Here is a 19395-nt window from a genome sequence, read left to right as displayed (position 1 = left end):
GGTGTGTCTTAGATGGGATGCTTAGCGCCAAGACCTCGTGGCGGCTTTACACCGGTCGGTACACCGACATAGCGGCCGATGGCTTTCGCAGTGGTGTTAGTGAGTAGGGGCCTGCTCAGTCTGAGTCTCACACATCCCATCCGTCCCCACCAAGGCCGGTTGGAAGGCTCGCAAAAAGAGTTTCAACATAACGCTAATGTTATATGTTGTAACCTTATAAAGTCCGTCTCAACTCTCATACCAAATATGTTATTCTAACAAAGTCTCAAATCGTAATTTATGGAAATTTATTTCGAATTGCTACATATGGTATACATTACATGCAGGAATCGTATAGTTATAGGACTCTTGGTGCAAATATTTTGAATATACGAACATGTCGCTGCATAAACAAATTTCTTCATTAAACATTATCTACATGTCCTAAGAGAGAACTGCGTTAATTCTCATGAGATCTAATGTCAATCTTGTAAGACTTCCTTTAATATTTTGCCTTGGTAAATACATGAATCATAATACATGATAAGTTGTGTTTACTTATGTATACTACCAGTATTGTCAAATCATAAACACAGATAAACTTATTTTGTTTATATATTTTTTCTCTCTTAAGTTACAATTTAATGATCATTAGGGGAGAGTGGAGTAATTACGAACACTTAAGGAGAAACTGATATTGTGTAAAACCAGACTAAACTAGGAATGCCACTTATTACTTAACGTTAACTTTAACTCGTCAACCTTAATGAGATCTAAGACTTTCGCGAGTCATTAAATAAAACTAATACCTTTTCTGATTTACTAAGCGATTTTTTTATTAATTTAAACTACATAATCATACTAAAATTTTAAGATAACATCTCCGGATTATGTAGTTTTATCGTCAAACTTAATTTTGATCAGCAGCGTAAATAAATTATTCAATATAAAATCAAAGATTAATAAGAAAACAAAACAAAACTTTTGGGTTCGGGATTACCCCACACCCATCACCCCACACCACACGCTATATTTTTGTTTTCACACGTGAATGTAAACATAATAACACTTTAATGTACATTAGTAACAACTGCATCAGATGTTTAATGTAGTTAATCTTTGCAAAAAAAAAAAATGCTTTCTCTAATGAACAAAGAATTTAAAAGCACTACTACTTTCATGATTTTCCTGTTACCGAGGACTGACGGAAATAAACCATTGTTTTATTTCACAATAATTACATCTCATTGAAATGTTCTAATTAGAAGGCAAACAAATGGAGAAATGACATTTTTGTAATATTTCGCATTAAGTTTATTTTTCCTTTATTTCATATTATCTTTTGTTTTATTTTTTACATTAACATGTAAAGCGTCCAACTTATAGTGAAAACAGTCATGGTTTTGTCTCTAAATTAATTTTTACTTCATATAAATTACACATCTCAATTCATATTTCAATGAGAATCATTCACACTAACTGTATCAACAATTCTGTATAAATTTTTATTTTAAACGATATTGTTACTCGGATTGAAGTCGATTAAAAAATGTCTGGACGCTCTGCATATTAGAATCTGGATTTAGGATATTAAATCATCATCACATAGTACACATCTCTCTCTTTAAAAACGACGAATTTGTACCAAATACGATACATGCATTATAATATATTATTAAAAATATGAATCATTAATTGTCGCGATGAAGTAAAACTCTTATTTAAGCATGTAAATATTTTTGAAAAATAATCTAATAACTCAAAACATACCGAATTATTTTATACAGTTTTTTATATAACCTAAATAATGTTTGTCTTTATTAATATGCAATACTTTTTTTAAATTTTCATATTTTTTTTACATTTCTTTTTAACTCTATTAGGATGCTTTAGACAAATCAAACATTGTATTAGCAACCTACACCATATACAATGTACTTTTACTAATGCGTATCTAATTACATAACATAAAAATATATATTTTTTTATATTTACGGTCCATACTTACATGAATTTCTTTATCTAATTAGTTAGCATTTAGTTCAATATCCTTTTAAATTTATAGTGAACATCAAAACATTTGTGTAAGTATGAAAAAATCTATTTTGTATCCGATGAAAACAAAGTAATAAATAACAATAAATAAATGTTTTGGTATATCAGGCGAAAATATAAAATCTAAATAAAAAATCAAATAAGCGGTAATTATTTGTTTGACGCTGGTTATTCGTTTATGATATTTTTTTAACCAAAGTCCTCTTCTTCGTTAATTACATCATTGACGTACCTTTCTATACCTCGACCTACTTTACAAGAAGATGCAGCTTCACTGTGGATGTTTTTACCAAATCATTTTATTTATATCAAAGGCATATAAAACCATTGCCGGTGACAATTATATTTCATATGTGTTATTAAATTAATGTACATATTTGGTAAAACATAAATTAATATTGTATGTACTTAAAGTAAATTATATAGTCTTAAGTTTAGTACGAATGTAGGATATTGTAGTAATTGTGTTAAAAATTAATTAATAATATATACAAGAAGTCTGTTTCTAATAATAGTGTATATTTTCTCGCTATCTAAGAACTTTCTGATACGAATAACCTAGACGGTATCTCTTTGACAGATAAGTAGACAATTATTTACATTTGTCATAGTAAATGTTGTTATAAATTTGGTACAAATGTTTTTTTTTTCTTTCTACTTTTCCATTAAAGTTTTCACTTAAAGACAATCGAAAAAATATTCTTCACAATATCCGTGGAGCATTTTCACGACTGACTGAGGGCGTGTCAACTGTTACACGGTCAACTCATCCGAGCCATTGCACCGCCATATCGAGTTACTTTAATATTGAATTTAAATCTATATCTGCTAGCATTTCAGTATCACCAACTGTTTTACAAATCTCATGTGCTTATATTGCTCATTATAAATTAATTTAGTTATTATAGGAATAAGCGATAAACATACGTAAATAAAAATTCTATACGTACTTGACTTGACATGTACAGAACAATATCAGTAGATTTGTTCTTAGAGAGAGAACTCAGTCGTAACGCACGAAAATGTGCGTGAAATTACGTGACGGTTTTCAATCTTCTCATAAGAATTCTTGAGTTTTGCTAGCTTTTAGCTGTGAGAATACATAAATATAGGAGAGTATCCGTCATTTCAGGGTACATTTACACATTGTATTATTGTAAGAATTGTATTTATTATTGTACTGTAATAAATAATTAAATCCATATAATAATTTTGCACAACTAATTTAAAATATAAATAATATACGATGGAAGAGCTTTGAATGCCGCTCAAAGTCACTAAAGCCGACAGCCACGGGTACTTGTCAAAAATTAAATAGAATTTTATTTAAGATAAATTTCATCATTGGAAATATATCACTAGTTTGAAATAAAACCAATAATATTAATTTTAATGACATTAATATGATAATATTAATAATAATAGCAATAAAGATGTAAATTGTGTTTCAAACTATTAATTGCGTAAAGCTTTAATAGTATATATTTTATCAAATGTTCTCTTATTTAAACATATATATATAATTTTTAGTTTCAAAACACATGAAATTCAAAGTTTTTCTTATTATTATGTTTCGAATCCTTATATATGGCAAGCGATCTCGATTTTTATAATTTTTTTTTTAGTGGAAATAAAACTTTTTTTTATAGTTTTTATGACAATCTGATATGTTTGTGAACAGAAAAAATCTGATTTCACATAATTATAAAATAGTGAGGATATAATATTAAAAAAATAAATAAATTTAAAATAATAATTATATTTCTTTATTTATATTCTGAACAAATAATTTTAAAACATCTATTACAGAAGTGGCGAAACCTTAATTTTTAATATAAAATTGAAGTTTTAAGTCTACGGACTTAAAATTTCAATGGCAAGTTATTTACCTTCTACTTGGAATCAAGTAGTGCCTTTATTAATTGAATTAGGTCTCAAGAAACTTTTCATAAAAAAAAAACACAAAAATTTTAAAAATAACTAAAGCAAAAAAAGGATTCAATAAAATATATTTAGCTTTCAATATATAAGAAGAGGCAAATCTAACACTGGAGAAGAAAATAAGAAAACATTATTGATTAATCGTATAAGTAAAATCTTGTTGTTTCGATATAAGCATTTAATTTTTGTAATAAAATTATTCTCAAAGTATTATGTGGTCCAAAGTAATCGTTTAGACATTTAAAAATATTTTTACGTAGAAATGTTGGTGCAAATTCAATCATTTTCAATACTGACTATTCGGAATCTTGGAATATTTACAATTCGATTGCATACTTCCAAACGTCTTATACAACTGCATAGAACATGACAGGTTTAGCAATGAGAATCAATTGAAGAAGGTTCAACCTGAAAATCTTCAACCATTTCTCAAACATGGAAAACTTTTATGCAAAATCTAGTTTTATGTAAAAAACCATGAGTGTAACTCTCTTTGAAAATTTTATTATTTTATTCTGGTATGTTTCGCGTAAACCAGCATGGAAATGATTTTTTATTTAGCATTATTTGCAGCAGTTTAAATTATCACTATTAATTATATATGTACACTGAACCATATACTTAACATATTTTTTTCTTTTCTATGAGTTTGGCAATTATTATATATGAAATTATATTGGATTAATATTTTATTACTTAGAAGGTTTCTTTGGTAACACCCACTAGGGATACTACGTTCAAAAAAATCTAACGCTAAAATCTAAAACTGAGGAATTTTATGGATAATATATTTACATCAACATGGATCACATGCTGTTTTGTCATTATTTTCATTCTGTTATCATTTCTATTAAAATTTACTTATAACATTATTTTAAATAGAATAATATGAATAATACATATTACAGTCCGAAAATTTACTCGCCACTTTATAAGCTACTTCGTCCGATTACTACTTAAAATAAATCGGTTGGACATATTTGTGGTGGCACTGATTTGAGAAAATCACTCACTAAAACCGATTTGTTAAAACGTATTGGCAAATATTGAAACCGCAAAATTTTATAAGCATGAATAGGTGCTTTTTGAAATCTTTTTTCAATTATAATGATTTTTCTGTGATGTGAACTGTAATTTATAATTTAATTAGTTAAAATAATTAATAATTGTTATATATTTTATACTGTCGTATGGAAAAAATATGTATAAATCCTACAAACGAGTAACAAATGACTAAACGTAATTCATATTTCCATATTTATTGATAAATTTATTTATAAATATTTAGAGTCTTTGAATATAAATGACACTGGTTAAACGAAAAATCGTATTTGTATAATTTTCCTACGAAACAAGAAAAATACAGGACATTAATTTCTTTGGGCATTAGTTTCTTACTACGAGAAAAAAAACAATTTTAGTACAAAGTTGGTTTGCGCCCAGCTTAACTGTGACTCCACAATCCGCATGTCCTTTCATTCCGCTGTGTTGTTTTGAGAGTTCAAAGTTCGGTGACCGAGTTAACAGGTAAAGTACCGAATTCCGCGATGACGGTGAACTAAGCAATTTTATAGTTTAATTTTTCAATCCGAAATATCAATTAAAATTTAAACTGAAACCTTAGAAAAATTATGGTCCTGTTGTGATTTTTTACTATTGAATAATCACTATTTTCCACAGGAAATGTGCTGAATATGAATAAGACGAAATCCAAACACGATTGTCTGTCAAAAACGGAACCGGTAGCTGGTTTTACCTAAGATTAATCAAGTAGATAAATATTTGGCTCAAGACCGCTTGAACTACATAACATAGCAGGAAGCCTTTAGACCGCAATGTATGTACATATATTGACAGTGGGATAGTTTAACATATCCGTCTATTAGCAAATTTTACTTTAATAGTCTTATTTAGTCAAACAATAAATTTTGATCTTTGTAACTGCAAACACTGGACAAGGTTACAAAAAAGGTTAAATTGTATAAAATACAGTCATTGAATTGTCGTCTCGAAGTTTGTACAAAAAGTTGGAATTAAACAAAGGGATATTGACTCAGAAGACATCGGAAGAAATGATTCCATTAATGTCTGTAAATAAAACGGTTCTTACGACATCATTATGTTCTTCAATGAATGTTGATTAAAATACATGAATAAATCATTTAAGTTATGTTTACATAAATCTCGAAACTAACATTCAAACTAACAAATGTACTAATCAGTTATCATTTCAATATCGTACCCATTATGTATCCTATTTATAAAAGAACACTTTGTTTTATAGGAATTATGATAACACGAAGTTAATCCAGAAATTAAAAAAAAAACAAAGCATCGTAACGTCTTGAGTTTGATTCAAAAGATTCAGAAAATGTTTTGTTTATCTCGAAAGATAATAAATGCATGTACGACATTTTTGACTCTGTTTTAATTAAAAACGAAATAAAGGTGTCAACCTTAAATAATGCTCTGCAATAATAATTATATATATATATATATATAGCCATTTAAATCTCTTTTATCTTCAATACTTACAATAGTAAAAAAAACTGACTACAATTTATCTTTGATGGAAAAACTATCAATATAAAAAACTATCTATCTATATAAAACGATCTATCTATATAAAACTATCTATAATTTATCTGTGTCACACTTAACAATGAGTTACATGAAATTGTATTTTATGCTTTGGTGGGAAAATGTAACGATACGTATAAGTTTGGTTCCTTATAATGGTTATTATCGAAGTGCTCTTAAACCAGGTTCCAATCATAAGTTGGTATAACACTGGCATTGTATGTTACTGTACTTCCTCGTATTAACATAGCCTGGGGTCTACACAGGTATGAAAACCGAAAGATGCTCGCATTATTAAACCTTATCATAGGATTTTAGATTCTTTTTATATCTATGCTACTGTAATGTAATTCCATTGTGTAGTAATAGTGTGAAGTCCAAAGAAAATAAACGGTTTAAGGTACTCCTGATTCTTGTGTACATTACTAGAGAGTTATTGAGAGCAATCTTAGGGGTCTGGCTTTTAATTCTACAGGTTTATTTTTTTATTAAATTTACACAGTTAACTAAGAAGTAAATGAAACGTAGTTAGTTTCATATCACTACTGCCTAATCTTGCTAACTCTCTTAAATATTTTTTTAACGTGTGATATTGTCTCGACAAACCTACTTGTTTATTACCACCTCTTAGTAGTACAAGATCATTAAAGTTTCTTATCTCTTAATAAAAATGTGATCAAAAATTGCAAGTTTGTATATCAGTACACCAGCTCAGAGCTGACAGCAGTACTCCATGTGAGGTAGTACTTGCGTTTTATGCGACAGTAAAGTATGCCTCAGTATAAATTATATTTTAGTTTATTAGATACGTACATATTTTTATCGATATACACATCTTTATTTATTGGGTCAGCTCGGCCTTGTCATCTTAATGATTCTTGAATTGGAAATTTAGTTACCAGAGATCATAATAATTTTAGATATTGTTAAAGCTGGTTCCTGTGGGACAGCGGTGAATGAGATTTACTTAGACGTGATCGCACGAACTTGTCCTGCTTAGTTACATTGAAGCCAATTGCGAACTGTAGATCGATCTTTCCCAATACCAAAACCAAGTTGCTCGTGACTTTCTTCTACAATGGCACGACCCGAATAAAATGCATGCTCGGTGCTATCATCCGCATAGCAATGAATGATATGATTTGCTACTATGTCATAGATATGAAACTAAAATAGTGTTAGGAATAGTAGAGTCAGTATACAAGTAAGACTTGACTCATTATTTGTATTGCTCCTATATAAAGTCTAAATATCATAAATTTTGAAGATCCCATATAAACATGTCATTAATACTACTAAGGCAATAAGTATTCCTTGTCTTTCTAAAGAAAAGGAAGATTTATAATTTAAATATTATCTTGGGACATGGTTTTACATGATTGATAATCTCAACTGTTAGTACATTTATTCGTTCTATTAAAAATAGTATTAATAACAATCATCTAAGGTTATCCACAACCATAATATTATAAACAAAAGCAAAAAAATATCCTAAAGGAGATATATATTAGTAGATATGTTGAATATCTCATAAATAAATAAGTTGGTATGATTTACTAGTGAAATATAACATTAAACCAATAAGGATAATGAATGTAAGAACTTGAATTCCTTAAATAAAACCTTAGGTTTGATAAAGTGTGCGAGAAAAAGAATCAACAAATAATTTATTCAGTAATGAAGACAGGGATACTTTATAGTAAACAGGATAGACATAGGACTTGAAGACGATCTAAGTCCCAAACGTACTTTATTACAGTAGACGAATTATGTACTCACAAGCATGACTTCTTTATCGGAGACTGAACGTTGAGACAGAGCTCAAAATGAAATACGGGTAGTAACAAATAGTACGGCTCTTTACTTGTATATTGATTTATATAAATGTTTGGAATCCGATATAGACAATGAAAATTGAAGTAAAAAATATTATATATCGGATTTATTACAAATTCATTGTTTAAACAGAGAGAGAGACGCCAGCCTCGCTGACGTCACTAATGTCACTTGTTTCAGTACGTTCCAGATATTTTAAAATGAAACTTCAATTCTTCTAAATGTTCTTGTATTTCTCGAAGGTTCTTCATAATCACATTCTTTATGATCCGCATTCGCTGAACTCTCCAGTCCCCTGTCATGCGTCCAGACGTCATATTTATACCAGAATTCAAACATAGTTCTATTCTCCTTTTAAACAGTCTTTGATTTCGTTTTATTTTTAACAATAGTAACGACGACCAATAAGTTGTTATAATAATTGATGACAGCCTTAAGTTATTTTCATGTTGCATCCGTCATTGAAGCTGCTCGCGCTGATATATATGATCGGATTTAAAAAATATATAAGCTTCTTTAATAAATTATAGTTATTAAAGTTATTAAATTATATAAACGTAGTCGTCAGCAAGTAATTGTTGATACAATTTGTAGTTTTGTTCTATATTGCGATGTTTAAAAATCAACGAAAAGAAAAATACTTTATGCTACCAATTTTTGGAATGTTTAAGTTTCTGATGATGTACGGATGTTAAAAGCTCTTTTGCTTAGTATATACTAAATACAGTTTGATGAAAGGCGTCGACAATTAAGTATTGGCATCAGAATAACAAATAAGCTAGAGTAACTAGTTCAGTTTTAATATAGCTAAAGCTGTTTCAAAGACTACCTTACGAAATGTGTAAGACAATAAAGTTTTTTTTTGTATAAAATGATTTGTAACGTCTCATAAAAATCAAATTTGTTATGAATATTTATATATTCGTTGAGAAGTTTGTGAATAAATTGTAAAATGACAAAAGCAAATAAGTTATCATTGTCAAGTCTTGACTTGGTAAGATTTTTTTTGGAAATATGTATTTTGTTGTATGAACCACAGGCTTTAAGTGGTTCAGGAAATTAAATCGGAATAACATGGTTACTTTAATGTAAGCAATGCGTAAGCTAATAATGTATGAAACTTACTTAAGTACAGCGACGGATACAAGTTATTAAAATATCACTAAGGATGGAGAGTTTGTAAGTTTTATAAATACACGGTTTTGTTGGGAATTTTATATTTATTATCAAACTATTATCCGTCACTGTTTCAGGAAACTAAAAACATGTCAATTTTAAATTTTAAAAATGTAAAGCTGTTTCCGTAACTTGAATAGTGCTTGGGTCTATCTCATTTATACATTTAAGAAAAAAATATAAACTTTTGAAATTGTTGGATTTAATCATTGAAATGTAATTTTTCATTGTGATAATTTTAATTCGAATTACTTTTTATTTGTGATGTACTGGCGATAGTTAACAATTAAAGGATATTATTTTTAAACAACGTATTTTTATACTACATATATATAAATAATATATAATATCTTTATATATATGATATGAATGTGTTTGAAATATTTAACTACGTTCAATGAGTTGTAAACATATGTTTGAGGTATATTCAGCTCTTTACATTTACACTTCCCTTAACTTGCGTTTGAAATAATTTGATGTTATAAAATTGTCTTCCCTAACTGACCAGTAGTTGCGCGATATCAGTATCTCAATATATTTTCTCATCTTATAAGTTATCACTTTTTTTAATAACGGGTTTAATTCCCTACAATTTATTTCTTTAGAAGACAAAGTATTTCGGTCTTTTCTCGATCGTTAAATGTTTACACAATTTAAGTCTAACTTTTCCTTTAACCGGAAGTTGAAGATTGTTGGAGCTGTTATAGATTAGAGTGTGGAAACAATGTATTAAGTGTCTTAGACACTCTCTGCAAAATTTTATTTTTTATAAATACCAATTTATTTACAAAAATCGAGACTTCTTTCAGCGATTACGAATAAAATAGTTGAAGCTTTTTACAATTAATATAGTCATAGTATAAATGCTTTAAATTAAATCACTTTACGGGTATAAAACTGTTAATTTTCTATCATTAAACTCAATGAACGTGACCGACGTCCTAGCAAATGTCACACCATTATTTAATTTCTATAAGTCTATTTACATTAAAAACAGAAACAGAAATAGTGTTCTATTAATTGGCTGATAAAATTTTATGTAAAATTTAACTTTATTAGGTTTATTTAGGAAGAAGCTATTAATTATATATGCCTCTACCAGCTACAATCTACCTTAAACCGACGGGTGGTGTTGAAAAATCACAACTATGTCATAAAATAGTTCTCTTATTATATAAAAAATATAGAGAACTAAATTTATTTTAATGCAATATGATGTTCACGGTACAGGCTTAGCCTTGTGTGGAACTCAATTTTATTGTAACATGTAAATGGTTAAATTAAATAAATATATTATTATATAATCATCATTATCACCATCAGCCTATCGGAGCCCACAGCTGAGTAAAAGCTTAGAAAGTATATAAAGAGATAAGAAAATATTACATTGGTACTTGCCAGGTTTCGAACCCAGCGTTCATTATGAGAGGCGGGCCTTTAACCTCCAGGCCACCAAGACTTTATTATATTATTATTTTATGACGAACAATTACGTTGAGATAAGTTTTGAATCGATACTTTACCATTTCCGTATTATATGCCATTTTTCTATCGTGAGAGAACTATCCAGTAAAGTTACTCGTAGAAAACAAAATAAAACAAGCACAATCTTTTGCACCCCAAGTCTTACGCAAACTCTTGCCTGTCTTCGCTATATTAACGTGATAGGCAGCTTTATTTAACACAGTTTGTTATTTTTAAAAACATTACAAATCGAAGATTTATTGATACACTTCATTTAAAGTAATTAAAATTTTGAAGATTTATATTAGTTCTTTTGTAAGGTAAGAAATAAACAGAATACATTTCAAAATCCATCACAAATTAATAGTTATAAATTTGAGAATTTTTTTTTGTAAAGAAAACTTTACGTAAAACTTTTTTCGTGTACGTTAATGTAGATACAGGATCTTATTTATAAAGTTTTGAGATTAAACTTTGAATTATATTCTAAGTTTTTCGATTAAAAATATTGTATTAGATAAGAAAACTGGGAATGCTAATAAGATTTTAATTTTAATTTTTCAATATTATAACTTAATCTTGGTCCGGGTAATGTCTTAAGTCTTTGGAATTATTTATTATATTTATACATATTTATGATTTAAAAGTATTTATTTCTAATATCAAACAAAATAAACACGTTTCTGGTATTCCTCTCTATATTATTAATTCTATGATAATTAATAAAACCAATTAAGAATATAATATGGGTCGCTTTAAATTTATTTCGCAGGAAGTTATTTCAATTAGTGAAAGGTGACAAACGAGCAGACGGCCTACTTTATGAGATGTAGTCACCACCGCCCTTGGACCTCTGCTTTGGCCCGCCTCTCATACGTGAGGGCGCGGGTTCGAAACCTGGCAAGTACCAATGTGATCTTTTCCGAGTCATATGTACTTTCTAAGAGTATTTAGACACCACTGACGGACCGTGAAGAAAAAACATCGTGAGGAAACCTGGTCTTATAATTTCAAATTATAAGATTGAAATCGCCATCCCGTCTTGAGCAAGCGTTGTGATTAGTGCTCTAACCTTCTCCATGTGAGAAGAGGCCTTTGCTCAGCAGTGGGATCCGATAGGCTGAAGATGATGATGACTCAAAATTTGACTTTTAAAAACGTTATGATTAAATATTGCTATGGGTTTGGCGTTAGTTATCAAGGTGTATTAAAAGGCGCAGAGTTTTCGACAAGAAATTCTTGTAATTTTTTATTTTCTCTCACGGAATTAAGTTGAACAAGGATCTGGTTTAGCAGACGATGAGCACATTTTCACAATTTACTTCCTTAATATTTGAATATGTATATATACATATATATATTTTTTTTTTCTAAAAATGCATTGCTTTTGATAAAGGAAACATTAAAAAAGTAAATTTACAATAATAAAAGCAAAAATTATTTGGACTTGATCAGCAAACTCTGAATCTCACAAGTTTCAGCCAACATTCCTCTTATAAACTATCAAGAAACTAAGATATTTTGCTGGATATCTCCATAATAATATAAAATTGGTGGAAAGTATTAAAACTAAAAGCAACAAAATTAATTTTATATGAAACACTTGCCAACATTTCTAATAAATCAAAACTGCCATTAAGCCCCTTCTTGTATCAGACTTCATAGCAAATTAATTCTTATCTCAGCAAAGGATCGTGTCCTCCTAACATTCAATTAATGCGATGACTACCAACAGAGGCTTTAACGACGGTGAACTGCTTCACATTTTTGTAATAAACAAGCTTTAAGGATGCTTGAAATAATATTATTTTCTGAATTACCACCTTTTTACAAGTAATATCAATAATAAAAAAAATACAAAAAAAAATAGAAGCAATAATTTATTGCTGAAAATTTTAATATATGAAATAGAAATAATATTTTGAGGTCCTTCTAATTTTTATATATTAACATTTTATAAATTTAATAAACGGATACATTTATAATTTTCGCTCTATTTTCTTTAACTAATTACCTGTGTTAGATATCGTATTTGGCTTAAACGAGACGATGATTATAATGAAAGGGAACAAAGTAAAGTGCTGTATTATTTCAATCATATTTTTGACATAAAGCAATTTTTTCGCTAGTTTGATTAATAGAGCAATTTATCCTTGTCCACTCTTAATAATTTTTACCTTGTGGAGTCTTGTTGCAATATCTTATTTTGCGGTCTGTTATCGCTGTTTCAATTAAATACATATAATTATAAACTATTAACGAGAAAGCCATACCAAATATTAATTACTGAATCAAGGATTTTATCTGATTTTACGATTTAACCACTTTTAGCCATGTTTCAGTGTAATTTTTTTGTTAGCCATGTAAATCCTTGAAAAATAATCCAATCTTATCAATATTTAGAAACATTACTAGTGATTATTTAAATTAAATAGCTGCAATAGGCTCCAGTAATAATAATACAAAAATACCCTCAATATTTGCCAAAGTGCTAGAAGCCAAAAATATTATGAAATTCAAATATACCCTGACATAATTTTGTACGGTGTTAGAAAGACTACGGAAATGACTTAATCAGAATTTCAATTGTTATAAACATATCAACGAAAAAGAGAAAGTGTTGTGACGAAATTAACTCCTTATTTTTGTAAACAAGGTTTTTGTTAAATAACATCAGAGACATTATCATCATCATCAGCCTATAGGAGCCCACTGCTGAGCAAAGGCCTCTTCTCACATGGAGAAGGTTAGAGCATTAATCACCACGCTTGCTCAAGACATAAAGAAATAAAGAAATATCAATAAATTAAAAATTAGGTATTCAATATAAAATAATGAAATAAATAAAAATAAAATTAACTTCTAATAAATTATTAATATAAGAAATTATACACTAAAACTCCTAGTTACGTTATTTTCAGTCACAAGGCCATAACGAAACTGAAATATAGTCAAAACTAATTTTATATATTAAAATTAATCTTACAAATTAAACTTGACGCCACTGATTGACTTACTACTTACTCTGATTAACCATGTAACCCCGTTCGTAAAATTATAATAAAGACTTTAATTCCTAAGTAGCAGTTAACCATTTTCAATAAATTAACATTATTGCTTTTTCGAAGTAAATCTATATTAGCGATCTTCCTGGAGGTCATGTGTATGTAATTAATAATACAATTTGAACAAATCTAGAATGATTATATATAATAGAATAAGTATAAGAGCTTTGAGAGTGACTAAATTATTTAATATTTGTACTCAGATTTTTATTTGGTAAAGGTAAGGACTTTTATTGTTGATCCAGCTAATATGCGGACGGATCCATGTTACTATTATTATTACCGATTCTAGATACCTACACTATTATATTATTTTAAAGATGTAAAATAAACGTTTTTCAAGCCATCTATAAATTTACCCTTGTAAATTAATGTTCTGCACTAAAAAAATTTTAGTCTCTCACTTGACACATATCTCACATCTCCAGTTAATTTCGTTAGTTTCTCATACACTTGAAACAAACTTAAGACAATTTTTGGAAATAAATTATCTTGTTATAAATTTTGTACTAAAAAAACAGCTATAACTCTAAAATAAATATAAGTATCTTGTTATTATAATTATATCATAGACATAGTGTCTATATTCAATATTTTTATGATAACAAATGTCTTCTTTAACGAAATTAAGTGAATTGTAAAATATAATATATTTTCAAAATAAAATATGTAGTGTGTTATAAATAAAATAATGTTTAAGAATTTTTAAAAACTTCATTCAATTCAAATTTCTATGTTGAAACGTTTAGAAACGCTAAAGTCTCTATAGTGATTGGAATAGTTGGAAGTAAAATGAAAATTTATGTTTTATGTCACAAAAAATTTTTTGGGACCGACTGAACAGTGGAATACTAATAGCAAGACATAAAACTGCCAACGAGATTAATCGACTGACGTTAGGTAGAAAGGATAAAATGAAAGTGATTTGTCTTGGCTTTATTTATATTATCTTATATTTGTCACTACCTGTGATCTATTTTCATAAAAGTTAAATTTTAAAAGAAATATTGTAAACCTAATATCATGCGTAACCAAGGACGAAGAAATATATTTATCACATTTACTAAAAGCATTAATTTTACTTTTTGTAAGAGATTTATTTATGCGTCAAGGCTTCAATTATACTAGAATTGTGGAGGTTTTGCCAATGTCAACTCTTTATTCAATAAACGCATTGTAATATAGTAATTTTGAATTGAATACTATTTGGAGAAAATACTAAGTAGTAACTGTGATGAAGCAATTTTTATTATTGTTTACACACTCCAGCAATTTTTTTCTCTAGCATCACTGGTAGTAAAAAATACACTTAAACTGCCTCAATAAAACATAGACAACAAAATAAAAAATATATAACTTAGAGAAGTAGATAAAGCAAAAAGTATTCAGTTAATTTTTTCATCGCAAAAAATATGAACTAGAAGTCGGGGCTCGGGCTTGCGCTATTGGCTGATTAATCAGCTTTATTAAGGGATCGCAATAATTTTGGGTTTTGGTGAGTCTAATAAGGCCATCGGAGCTCTCCAAACACCTAAGAGTTTCCAAGACATATATCCTGCTGAAGTCCCGTGATGACGTGGTTACATCGCTCCCAAAAGACAAAGATGCCCCAGAAGTAGAGTCAAGACTTCAATTCCAAGAGCAGTTTATGATAGGAGCATAAAGTAACACAGTAGGGTTAGCATCAAGTAAAAAGGCCCAAGAAATGGATATTTTGAAGTCTTCTATTCAGCAAGACGAGAATGCTAAATATAAGATATAGATCCATGCAATGAGTTTAGAGATGGAGAGTGGTTAGACATAGGAGATTTTTGAATCCCATTAGCATTAAAATGGCTCACCTTAATGCATGATTGTTTTCCAGCGTTGCTAAAATTTTATCTCAATGCGTTCCAAATGACTCTCCGAGATCAGAGTAATTTAGTAAGATGGGGTAACGGTACCGAAAAAACTTGCTATATCTGTGGGAATGCAGTTGGTACTGCTAAGCATTTGCTGATGGGTACTCTTGGATAGCGGTCAATACTAGCGTCGTCACGATAGGGTTTTGGGAATTATAAATGAAGCGGTTAGTCTTTCGGTAGCACAAGGGCAAAGGGAAATAACCATAAACAGTAGGTTTTGTGAGAGAAGACAGTAGGACTACAAAATCTAACGTCAAGCTAGACTTTAACCTAAAGCGGCTTTGGATTGGACTATAATAGTGAATACATATGAGAAACAATACAAAATCCCACAGGATATTTACTAATGAACGAACGAACGAGCTCGCTAACGAACCCACTCGAAATAGGTTTGTCGTAGATTTGTACGCGGTAGAAGTGAGAGCGAGAGGTATAACGGCTGAATCTCTTTACAACCTACTAAATCTTGGGCTTGTCCAGAACTCATATCAATTCATTCTTGGAACGTGCTTCGAAGTAGGTTCTTTTCAAATTTGGTTAGGTAGAGAGAGGAGCTTGAATGGTGGAGGTGAACGTTCAACGCGCGTTAGATAGGGGCCCCTTAAACCTACACCGGGGTCGCAAGTCCCGGGCACTGTTGAAGCCTTTCTCCCTGCAACGTGATGGATCCAGCACCCGCACAGTGAACCCATTGAATGCTAAGAGGTTTCGTATCTTCGTCTATATGGTTTAAAATTTAATAAACTATCTATTAATAAAACGATGATTCTCTCGTAACTCTAATTACCACTGATAATTAATGAGGATCATCGCTCCAAATGACAAATGTCAACAACATATTTTTCGTTACTTACTATTGCAAACATGCCCATTGCTTTTTGTTGGATTAAAGAGTGACAAAGGACCGATTTCTTAGAACCAAATACAGTAGTAGTAGTGTAATTATATATTTTTACTAATTAAAAAAAATCTTTTTACAAGTGGTAATTATTGTCAATAAGCAAACATGATATCATAATGATTATAAGTTATTGATGAATACCGAAAAATATTCTGTACAAATTATAGCTTGGAACTATCATAAATTATTAAAAAAAAAAATATATTGCATCGGATAAGTAACCACATTAATTTATATCTGAAAATATCAATATCCAATTTGAATTCAATGTTATATATTTTTTAGGTTTTGTTTTCTTCTTTTTATTATTATTAAGTTTTAAAACTATACATTCGAAAGATCAATAATGATGAATATTTATAACTAGATGTGTCATAAATAACCTCATAAAAATATATAAAGGCTTCAGAATATATTTTTTTATTTACAATATTTTTGAATCCTCTCGTATTGAAACTTCTTTTATAAGTCATAATGGACAATTCTTAGGTGACGCTAAAAAGCTTTTAGCAGGTTTCAAATCAACAAAAGGGACAATTCAGTTCAACGCCTTTTATAAACCTTTATCCAATATATAAACTTAAGTTAAAATAAAGAAAATGATTTTCATGAGAAAAGTCTTGTAATAATTTACATACTTGTATGAAAGAAAAAGTTTAAACCCAAAGAAAATAAATTAAAAATGTTATCTGATAAAAAAAAATTCAATTCATTATGGGACCGCCTTGTACATACCTATATAAATTCTAACCTTTGATCCTTCGATAACCTCAATATCAAATCCTTTGATAACCGACACATACTATGTATGTATCTTTTCTTTATATAAAATATTAATAGATTTATTACTATTTATCGACAATTGAATATACAAATAACAGATCAATAATAAATCCATATATTATTTAATTAATAAATAACTTTATTAATATATTCCTATAAGAGTTAAGGTAGATGTCAACTTCAAGTGTTAAATTACTAAAAATTGTCTAACTCTTTATTTGCAGTAGTTATTTTGATCCTATTCCCCAAAAATTTACGCCGAACCTAAAATTAAAGTTTTTGTAATGGAGCCAATAGATATAGTTTTCTTAACTCATGACAAAATTTTGTCTACGAAACTGAATTTACAAATTATGAATTGGATCAAGTTTGTTCAGAATTTTTTGTGTAACACCTAGTAGATAAAACCCAAAAACCAAGCAGCGTTAATAGTCTTTACAGCGGTTCAAGTAGTGTTTTTCTTTGACTTCTTGAATGCTATTTAAGTCATTAAAACTGAAAATCCAACACCCTGTATAGCTCCTCAATAAAACAAATCGATTTAATTTGTTCTAGCCTTGTAGTTAGTGCCATTCATTAATTAAAATAATTATATCCGAAAGTCTGAAACCACCTACATATCTGTTTTAATTTGAAATCATTAAAGCCGCACATTTCAATTACTTTATGTAATTATAGAAAGGTATACTATATTCTAATGTGATGGGTATTATTAGTCAAATTATAAAACATGGTAATGCTTACTCTAGTTTTCAAATTTTCTATTTATATAAACTATATACAAAAATTTATTTATATAGAAAACTTGGGATCGGATTAAATACTTTATTATAAAACAATTCTCTATTCTAAATTATTCCTGTTGTTGTATCTGGATTATCAGGTTAATGTTCGAGTGTTTATTAGAATTGCACGGTTGATGTGGTCGTTAGGGCACTCAAGTTTTAGAGTAGCGAATAGAAATGTGAAAGGTAATTACTTATCATCATATTGAACTAGTTATGATCAATATTTCACTGTTTTCTTGTAGTAAACACAAAAACATTGTATGGTGTGGCTATAACATATAAAGTTAAAGATTTAACTTTGAATATCTTTAGCATATTTTTCCGTTATCTTCTTATAATTGAGAGTGAAAAATTTTGACTTACTTTAAACAAGAAAAATTGCGAAAACATTCCTTATAGCTTTATGAATAAATCTTTTTAAAATCTGTTTTTTTTTTCTTTCTAGAATGGTCATTAACATTCTAAGAAGATAATAATTTATAAAAATGCATTTTTTCATAATTTATTTTATTAAATAATATTAAAATAATAGTCCACCTTGGCTTGGATATAAAATTACTTTTATAAATTCACATTATTTATAATTTACTTCATAATAAATTTTTCTTAATGTGTTATATCAGTCCTAGTTGTTGTTGTACCGAAACGTGCCCTTTTATTTTTAGTTTTTATTAAAACTTTTCTCTCTTATATTATACGTTTTTTTACCACTTGTATGCCGATGATGTTCACAAATATTGGTAATAACCTCTCAATGAGCTGTCGAATATTGTTTAAGTATGAATAAATTTAGTTGATATTGCCATATACTATATATACTTGTCTCTATTCAGTATTACTGTTCTACAAAAAAATCTTATCGAAGTAAAATTTGTAGAGACATCAATCAAACTTGGGAATAAAAACAAAAAGCGATATGTTTA

This window comes from Danaus plexippus, chromosome 19 (assembly GCF_018135715.1).
Source record: "Danaus plexippus chromosome 19, MEX_DaPlex, whole genome shotgun sequence".
In the NCBI taxonomy this organism is placed as follows: domain Eukaryota; kingdom Metazoa; phylum Arthropoda; class Insecta; order Lepidoptera; family Nymphalidae; genus Danaus; species Danaus plexippus.
The sequence above is the reverse complement of the archived record's forward strand: the minus strand, read 5'-3'. Positions refer to the sequence as shown.